We start from the raw sequence: 10781 nt of genomic DNA on the forward strand, positions 1-10781 counted from the left end.
GAGATGCCAGCAAGGGCTGAGAGGCCCCCAAATTATACCAGACGGATGGCAAAATTGAGGCAAGCTGAAAATTCATAAAATTATGAAACCCCTAGGGCCCAGTGCAAAGCTAATTGTCTACATTAAGTCTTTCAGTGCAATTACCAGCCCTAATGGTTGCAGGGACAGATTCCAAAAGAATGCTATTTAAAACTTTCAGAACTGGAGGGTTTGGGATAATGCTAAAGCCAAGCTGATAATCTCTACAAAAGAAGAAAACAAAATTGCGATTACAACTGGGCCATGCTCACCCGGTACTTTAAATCAAGTGAATGTTACACCAGGACACAAAACCTTGAGAAGGAACAATGTGGATTTTTTTTGCAAATGCTGTTGGTGGTTGATATCCAGACATTGGTCATTAGATCTAGTTTTATTACAGCCATAAAAGAAGTGAGTCAACAGCTTAGTCACATCAGGCAGGATATGCTTCAAGCACAGCCTGAATGAAAGAATTAAGTTAAACACTGAGAAATACAAGGTAATTAAAAAAACACCCCTAATGGTTTCTTCCCTAAAACAGCAAGAAGCAACATACAGGATAGTCTTTGAGTAAGATGGCACAGCATGCTGGGAGGGAGCAGGGTATGGAATTAAACGAAACAAACTGGAGACATCAGCATGTGTATCAGGACGGCAGCTTGTAAGCTCTCACTGCCAACTTCTGGCTTTCAAGAGTATCGGGCATCTTTGTCTTGTAAAAGAAATGCAAAAATATGGAACCTGGTCCTTGCCCTACATCTGCATAAAATCTGCGGCCGCTTGCCTCTGTGCAGATTATCTAATTACCAAAGGCAGACACTGCCGATGGGAAGCCTGTAGGATAAATAAGAGGAACAGCTCAGCAGGCGCTGGTAACTTCAACATGCCGTGTGAGTATGGAGTGACCTTTCAAGAGTGATCCAGTCTGATGGATACCTTAGAGCATTATTTATTTATTTTAAATTAAACCAGTAGCTAAGCACTGTGACCGCAGGAAGAGAGGGGGGAGAGAGCAAGAAAATGTATCTTTGCAGATAAGTAAAAAAAAATTGTGTCACTGCAAGGACTAGAAATAAGTCTCTCCCAGGCCGTACAGCAGATTTATGCCACTCCAGGCTTGGCTCCAGAAGTTGGAGTGAGCTTTTCAGAATTTCATTGTATTTCAATGTGGGTACACAGCTAAGACTCAACACTGAAGGAGTTTAATGACACTACATCCTCAAGGGAAACATTAAATATACAGAATCACATATGACCTCCTATCTGATGGCAAGAACTAGCATTTTCTATTGCAACAGAAAATGTGAATGGAATTAGTGTCCTGTGAGTAATACTTTGAAGACCAGCTCTCACAGTAGGTGGGGTGAGAGCCAGGGGACTGTGGATCTTCTCCTGAACCCCTGGGGGCCACCAAAGGTCTGGATGTTGCTGATGTTTCTGTAGGCAACTAACAAGGTCTCTGCACAGCTGGTTTGTGCCACGTGCAAATAATGACAACTTCTCCTTTGGGATCCACGGATGAAATGGATGTTATATTTGTACATGAGGACTAATACGAGGAAAAGTGAATATGCCAGCAGAGGGCAGTGAAAGAAACGGGTTGGGTTTTGTTTGTAAGAGACAAGTTACAAGGATAAAACAACTAAACCAGCTAAATTCTATACCTGTGTGTTTACAGACATACCTCATGGACTGATTCACTGATGGGTTATATCAGTTTGGTGTTGGAATGGCTTGGTGAGAGTCGGCGGAGTTGCGCTGATATAAAATTGCTTTAAGGAAGTGCCCAGTCAGTGCCAGTGTGTTGGTAACTGAACTTGTGTGAGGTGGTGGAACAACAACCTAGGGGAGAAACCTCCATCCAAATACACAGAAAGCCAAAAGCTTCCAGCTGAGGGAAAGCCTCCTCAGATACCCACCACGCATCATCTCAGTCATGTAGCCAGGGACCCATGCAAAGCAGCTGTAATGCTCACAGATCCTCGGCCAAAGTCAGAGGACAACGATCTCCCCCCAGGGCCAGAGGCATTTCTTTGCCCTGCCCGGCTGGGACAGACCATCACCAAGCTTGCCTCTGCAAGGGAGGAGCTGCAGGACATACCGCCATCAGCCCCAAGGTCTGTTCTGCATCTGGATTCTGTTTGTGCTCATGGGACACGATGACTACAATCACTGCTCCACCTCTCCAGTCCCCTCTTGCTGTCAAAGCATCCTCCACCCAAGGGAATATTCTCCCTACGGACTGGGAGGAGGTGGGAGCTGTGGCTGCAGCTCTGCTGCGTTACTCTGCTTTGTCCTCAGAGTGCAATTACCTGAAACGCAGAGTCATAAGACACAATTTATAATCCCTACAGCTTTTTGGCATCCCAGTGTATTGGCTTACAGATAGAATTTGTAGTAGGATGCAGCAGATAGACAGAGCACTCTAATTACAGATTTACATTAAGAGGAAGGTTTAAAAGCTAATAGGACATTATTAGAATAACGATCCCTAGATGTTCTTCCAGTTGAACATCTGCCATTATTAATTAAAAACAAGTTAAAGTCAACCTGTTTAAAAAGAAATCAATATTTACAGAAACTAGATACCACCCTAATGTTAGATGTGATGCCGACCTACAAGAACCTTCCCACATGCCATACCAAATCAAGGATTTCAAAAAGCACATTGGTTATAAATCAGTGCCTGCGCAAAAAAGCCTTTGTAAAACCGAGTCAGAAATTTGACTCATGTACAGCTTGTTTGTCTCCTTCATTAGTCAGATGCCCAGCAGTTTTAAATGATTGCCACAGAAAATGATACGTTACCCACTTTCTGAGACTGGGGTGTCTTTTTTTCCAAAAGCAGGTTAGAAATTACATTTTGAGTAGCAGATGAAAATAATCTTCTTGCAGGTTCTGTCTCCTCTGTCTGCATGCCTGATTGCTATTGAACAGAGTGTCATTTTGTGGAAGTGTACAGAATCTGCCTCAATCTAACTACACGGGAATGTAAGAGTAAATCCTGGAAGTGAAGGCATACAGTTACAGAGAGAAAACAATTAAGCCAAAAATTACAATAGCAAATAGCTTTGAAATCCATTAGCTACCTCAAACTGAAAAACAAATGCTTATTTCGTCGGTCATTGTACAACCATCACAAAACAGAACAAACCCCTGAAAATGAGGAAACACTCAGCTGTCTGATCCGAGGCGTATTTTAAGATCTACTGCCAGTACTACCGCCAGTATCGTGCAAGAGCAGCAAAGTTCAGAAATATGCAGGTTCATTCAAAGTCTAAAAGAAGAGCAACCAACCCACAGCTGCAGGCAACTCGTTGCTAGCACAGTATTCCATCAACGCTTGCATCCACAGGAGCTTAACAAAATTAACAGGGGAGCCACCTGCATCATCTGGCACAGGAGCGCTGGCCAGTACCAACAGAGGAAGAGGAAAGGGATGAAGTTCTCCCGATGGCTTGCCATTCTTTCCTCTCACATAAATCCAAATCTACTGAAAAAAATTAAAGCCAAGCCTGAGTCTGGAATTTAATCCTGCTATTGATCTGACAGAGCAGTTGCATATGAGCTGTCAGGAGCAGGTGCACGACTCTTAACTTCAGGCCTTATACTGGAAATGTTGACCACTGACAGCTTCCACTGACTCCAGGTGAAGATCAGTAGCCCCTTTGGAAAATACTGTTCCGTTCATGATGCATCTGGAAGAAAACTCTGTAGCCTAGTAAGTGCTCTAGTGTTCCCAGGCCAACAGCAGAGGAAGAGAAGAGTCAATGTCAGAAGAGTCTCAGCTTTTATAGCAGTGGCCAAGTTGGACTTCAGGGGCCGATAGCAAGCACTGTGTGACCTTGCGTTTGTGATTTCCATAGGCTGTATTATTAGAGACTTCAGTTTGGTGTATGTTTTTGCAGTGTGGGAGCAATAAAGAGCAAAGGCAAGAAATAAAGAGCCTCCGGGTGCTGACATAAAATTAAATCCTGACTCCTCTTTCAAGTTCAAGGTAGGAAAATCACAGCCATATGTCTTTGTCAAAAGTGTACCCAACCACTAATATCATCAAGGACAGAAACTTTTGCCATGTAATCTTACTATGCTCTGTACAACATCCAGAGCCCCTGTGGACTTAGGTTTAAAATAAACTACTAACCCTCTTTAAAACATGCTGGCAAGCAGGATTTGGCCCCATGTAAGTAACTTTAGATTACCGCTGCCTGATCCACAGGGAGAACGAAGCTCCCTTCAGGGCAATATCTGATTAGAGAAGAAACAGTTGTTGGCCTCTAGGAAACTGCAAATCATTTTTTTATTCAAACCCACAGGGATTTTTGCAAGGCCTGCTGAGCCAATTTAAACAGAGAAAAAAATCTGAGAACCCTGCAATAATATTCTCTGCAGTTTTCTAAAAGCCAAATCCTGCTCATCCTACTCAGTGAAGCAATCTTACTGAAGTTAATGAAACTGGTCCCCACCTAGAAGACAGACTGACTGCAGCTCCGCTGCTGCACAGAGAATTGCCCAATTGTCTCTGCTGAGTTGAACCGCACCAGTTAGTTTGCAGTTACATCCCTCTCCCTGCTAATACTGACAAGTTCAATTTTTGGTTTGTTTTCCTTCTTCCCCCTTTCTTCAATGATCTGTTCCAACACCTTTTCCTCCTGCTGTAGAGAGAGCTAGGTGAGCTGCAGAATAAACATAAGGATATCAGAGCACTGCACCTGCCTGTAAAATGACATGAATTTAATCAAAAACATTTCTAGTTTCAGGGCTCAGACACACGACTGGTCTTGTTGCTCTTCCCCTAGGCAACTGCTTGTTGTGCCCCTAGTGCAGGCTTGGACATAGGTTTGATATCACCAGCAAGTGACTAAGCGGAGAAGCAGGGATGACTGCATTATTTGATTTCTGATTATGTAGAGCTTCCTTCTTTCTGTGCTGCCATTGGCCCTATGGATTACAGTAAAGCTGTAGCTAACCCGAGCCAGATCCTGCTTATGCCTCACTTATGCCAAGGTAAATCAAGAGAAATTGTGGCACAGTCAGTGGGACTAGGTGAGAGTAAGATTGGGTACAAAGCTCATTAACCTTTTTAATGGCACTGCTTTTTCAACACGCACTAACTCTTTTTATCTAGAACAATTAAAAAAAAAAAAAAAAAGACAAGCCTAAGCATGAAAATATGTGTCCACTGACAGACAAATTACTCTTGCTGAAAATGCAAAATAAGATTTTTTTACATCAAGGAAATAAAAGCCAGACGAAGAATAGCTTTTATGGCTGCTTAAAATGTGCAGCTGCAGGAATGTATTTTTGCTGTATCTGCTAAGTGTGGCACCTATAAATACTCACAATACCTAGAAAGTGAGGAAAAATTAGTCTTTTGCTTCTGATATGTTTTATAATGGTTACATCTAATTCAAAGTGTATCAGACAAGAAAAGAGGAGTTCAAGGAAGCCAGAACCTTTAATCTAGTTGATTAATAGAGGGGATAGTATGTGAAAGCCTTATGTAAAATGAGAAAGTAATCTTACTCTGCTCAGGCAGGCTGCTCATTTGGTAGACGGACAGAAGTTAACAAGAGGCCTTGCAATCTATTTAATTGGCCACAAGATCAGTGTGTGCAGCCTTTTGCCCATGGAGCCCCACTCTTTCATGCCTCCTGTCCCTCCCCACGGAAGATGAAGGTGATGCTGCAAGACCTTCCTGTAGTTCTACCAGGCTGTCAGAAATCAGCCGCATTCAAGTCAGTGGAAAAGCTGCCTTCAGCATTCAGGCTCCTGCAGCTGCAGGGACCATCGCTGTGCATGCCTGTGACAAGCACGCCGATGGCAGAGCCACGACTTCTGACAAGCCACTCTCTGTAGGCGCCCTGTTACCAGCCAGTGATGACTGCTCCACACAGAAACCATGCCCAGCTCTCATGAAGAGGCACATTGATTTTGCTAGCGCTCGTTACATTCCAGTAACACAAGGCATCAACAAGTAAATATAGAGAAGGATCATATATTTTCTTACAATGAAGAAAAGCTCCAAATCTAAATGAAAATCACATAGCTTTATCTGGAGATACACAGGGAGAATTTAACCAAACCAGCTAAACAGGGCATTTGTATGGGAAACCCTAAACTACAGAACAAAGTACATAACTTTGTGACTTGATCCTGAAATGAGGTCTAATGAGGTTTAGCATGACAAATCGGAATGCACTGTTACGTTGTAATAATATTTTTTTTCAATAATTAGTAAAAATAATTGGTACAATGATTTTAAAACAAGTGCTAATCTAACCTATTTTCATTCTTTGTCTTGGCATTCACAGGCTGGACACAATTCCTGCTCAGTTATGGAGTAAGAAAGTTTCACCTCTGTTTGTTAGCATTCCACTGCAAGGTCTAAGCACACCCTACCTTTTCTACAGATAAACCATGTGGAATTTCCAACCCAAGCGAAAACTTAAATATCCAAGTACTTCATTATTTAACTTCTAAAAATCCCAATAAAGCCAACACAGATTGTCTCTGGGACATGAATCTCATGTGCTTTCTTTTCAGTTTGGGGAGAATATTTTAGAAATATTTGTCAAGCAGTTACATTTTAATCCTAATTTATTTACACCCAGCAAAGCACTTAAGCATACGTTTATGTTAAACATATGAATCAGCCCATTAACTCTACAGTTAAGCATCATACAAGTACATCATACAAGCTCTGAGGGATTCCCTTCACTTCCTTATCTTGCAGAGAGAGTTGAATTTCTATTCTAAATAATGGATTAATTTTATCTGAAACACCACCTATACACTGATTGTTGCAAAAATAGTATTAATTTGTCATAACCATTGCAAACTGGATAGGTCAAATGAGTTTATCTTAACACACATTTCTGCCACATGTTTTCAATGTAACCTGAAGAGGGTACTATGGAAAATCAGGTGTATCACCCTGATCAAGGTTAATCGATCAAGGTGATTAAATGCAAACAAAACACAGTTAGACTCCTTTGTTTTGTTACACTTCTTTAAAACAACAGATGCTAGGTTAAATCTCATGTTCAGGCATTTATCACATCTGTTTTCTGTTCCCTTGGAAAGTATACTCAGAATAGCACTCAAATGGATTACAATGAGATCTGTCAGTTGAAACCTAAAAGGGAGTTCAGGGAACAAACATTTAATTTTAGAAGGAAAAAAAAAAGAGAAAAAAAAAAGGTGTTTAAAAGCTTTAAACATAAGTTTTCAGACAGTTCAAATAGGCAAAGCTCCATTTCAGCCACTGTTGTAACCTTCACGAGGTCTCCAAGGAGATACTAGACCAAAAGAGATGAAGAGGAGTCTACAGGGGTGTGGAGCCTGAAGGTGCACAAGCTGCAGAAGCCAGCTGGTATTCTGGTCCCGCAGCCTTCCCCAGCAATCACCACCAGCGCAAGAAAAACTTCCCACCTTAACGATGAATAAATCTTCACTGTTCTCTTGTAAAAGTGGAGCCTGCCTATTCAGAGGCACTGAAGAGGCTCCTGTAAAGAACTTTCAGCATCACATTTCTACCTTAACGGCTTTTATGAGAATGCAGAAAGGTCTCCCTCCCCTTCCAAGCCTGGAGCAACGTGCAGAACGGAATTGACAAAGACAGTCCTTTAACTCAGAAGTAGTAGAATTTGACTCAATTATTCTGTGGGCTAACAGTAAGGAAAGATAAAAAAAATTGCTTTCATGAGAAGGGTTTCATTGCAGCAAAATTATATACAAGCATCTAATGAAGTATAATCTAAGACTTGTCATTCTTATAGGTATCATTTCCTCTGTAGCAGCTCTGAGACGAATTCCCGCAGCAGCACTACACAGGTAAGACAATCTTGATCAGGCCATAAAGTTCTCTTGCCAATGCCCCTTGCCTCTTGTAACTGTTACACCCCTTTTTTTGGCCAAATGGTAACCTGTTCCTTTGAAAGACTTCTCTGCCTTCACACTGCTTCTCCCAATCCCTCGTACATACTCTATACATTAGTCTTCCAGTTTCACCTTTGCTATCTTCCATGCCTGTTACTCATGCCAGTGCCTTGCAATGCAACATTGAGTTCTTCCAGACCTCTTGAGTCAATGACTCTTTTCTCTCAAAGTCACTATTGTTTTTTTCCACTGCCCAAGTGGTGGGGGTGTATGTGACTAACATGTCACTCGATCTTCCCTCCCCCAGGACCACTGCCTAGCAGTTTACAGGGAGGCTCGGTTCCTCTGAAAAATAGAAAGCTAACCAAGTTCAAGTGGCTCTGGAATTTTAAAAGCAAAGTACATCCACCTCTTATGTAGTGCATCACACAAAGAATACACTGCTCTTTGGAAAAGAATAAATGTCGTTCATTGTCTTGAGCATGTGGCTGTTTATAAGATGAGATTCAGAAACCATCCTCCTCAAAGCTCCAGAGGCATTCTGCCTTCACTGTTAATTCAGGAGCAGACCAGCACTCTTCTCGCTGTGAACCTGGTGTTAGACGTAAATGTCACCCCTTTAGAAAGTAGCTAGAAAATAGAAGTTTAAAAATAAACAGCTTTAAGTAGAAGAAAGCATTGTGGTTAGTTTTGAATTGGCTTTATAGAAATTTCTTTATGTCTAAGGTTCTGTTTCTGCAGAATTCAGAGAGGTGAATAATCAAATTCATTTCATTTAGGCCAAAAATTCTTTTGAAGTTGTTTGAAGGACAAAACCCCCTCAAAACATCTTTTACACACTGAACACAAGAGCAATCTTCAACATTTAATTCGGGTCTTTAATTCTGATATATTGCCAAGTGTTTCATTAATTTTACTTCAGTGAAGCAAAAGCAAATCAGACCTGGAAACAACAGTGCATCCTACTCTTGGTGCGGTGAGGCAGAAAAGTTCCTCGACAAGCTTTAATCAAGCTAACTGTGGTACCAGGAGCAGATTAATTTTCTCTGGCCTCTCCATTTGCAGGGCAGGCCAGAGGAAGTGCTAGTGAATGTGACCAAATTTTCCAGTTTTTCCCTTTGTACAACGGGAATACATCAGCTATGGCAGAGCCGCCTACAGCAGTGAGGCTCTAGTGAGAGCTCCAGGTGGGAAGACAGGAAAAGATTCTTTCTCTTATGACCAAAAGCTCTTCTCAGCACACAAGCAGCTACCTGAACTGCACACTAGAGATAACTTTAACTCTGATGAAACAAATGGTACTATTATAGCAACATCTCCAGGGAAGTCCTATTGCTCAGGATGTTTAAATCGAGGCCAGACAGAACAGTGGCAGCAGCACAACAGAAAATGGATGGCAGAGGCACTTCCTTAGCCTCCAGCTTCTGCAGGATTTCACTGTTGTTAATCGGGAAGTTGAGAGACCCAGGGCTCTGCAAACTGGATGTGAGGCTTTTTAACCATCGCTTGTCAAGCTGCTGCTCCACTGCCATCTCCTTCTTTCTGCTGATAAACTTCACCTAGCTTCAACACAGCCAGTCATGCTTTCAGCCCTGCTGATGCACCTACTCCACCCAAGAAAAGGTTCCAGGAATCATCACTTCTCTTTTGGAATAAAAAATCTCTCCCCTCATCAGGTCTGTTGCAGGAAAATGAGAGAAAATCACAGTTTTAATTTTAAAATAAGAAAATGTGTAGGTTAAATATCTGGGGGAAAAAAACAGCCAGAGCTAAATTAACAGGGCTTTGTACTGTATAATCACACACCCCCCACTACTTTACACAATTATGTTGGTTCTTTGAATGAATGGTTTCAAAAGCTTTGTTTTAAAACAGAACACATCCACTTAAAGGCTGTACTAGCAGACTCTAACCATCTTTAAGGCTACATTCACAAAGATATCAACTGAAAAAGCAGAGAAAAACTGTGTGGTTTTTTCCAGTATGTTTAACCTGGGAAGCTTGACAGCGCTTTCCATGCAGTTAAATAGAAGAGATCTTTTTTAACGTTTAAACATGTGAATAATCTCCCTGAGCCTCCCAGCAAAGTAACCTACTCAAGCTCTTGCAGGACCAGAGCCTTGCTTTCTCCTTGTTGCATTTCCAAACAGAAGCTAAACTGCTTTTCCAAGATCATGGGAACCCAAAGACATACATGGTCCTGGCTTGGTCACCTTGATGGTCTGTCACAGCACTTGCCCTGACGGTGCCTTCCCACCTGTAACACTTGTTATGCTATATTATTATCCATGCTAAACAGCTGGGTGTTTTCAGACAGCAAAGACCACGTCTTTCAGTTTCGTAGCCCACCCGCTGTACTTTGTGCGTACCCCTGTCCCACCTCACACGCCCAGCCCCTCGGCCTGCTCCGGCAGCCACAGGGTCTCCTGGGTTCCTTTTTTTTTTTCATGCTTTGCATGAACCAAAGTCTTTTCTGCTCCGTACAAGCGCCCTGTAACCAAACGTCTGTTTTACCACCCAGCCACTGCCCCTGAGCTGCCACCTGCCCAGCCGGCCCCGCGGTGCCCAGGGCACAGGCACCCTGCGGCAACCTGCGGCCCTCGCGAGGGACACCGGGGGCCACCTCCTCAAAGGCGCACCGGGAAGGTTTTCGAAATGCCCACGGTCCTTCTGCTTTCCCTCACGGACCGACCGGCACGGCTGCCCCCAGCCGGCCACCCCACGCGTGGGGACATGGCGGCAGCGTGGCCAGCCCGGCTGCGCGGCAGTTTGGCAGATAGAAGCGCTCGCTGCTGCCCTCCCCGCACGGCGCCATGCACGGCGCGGGGCCGCCGGCAGGTACCCTGCCACCGGGCCCTGCCCGCGGGCTGCCACCCCAC

This window comes from Falco punctatus (genome assembly GCF_963210335.1).
Source record: "Falco punctatus genome assembly, chromosome: 4".
Lineage (NCBI taxonomy): Eukaryota > Metazoa > Chordata > Aves > Falconiformes > Falconidae > Falco > Falco punctatus.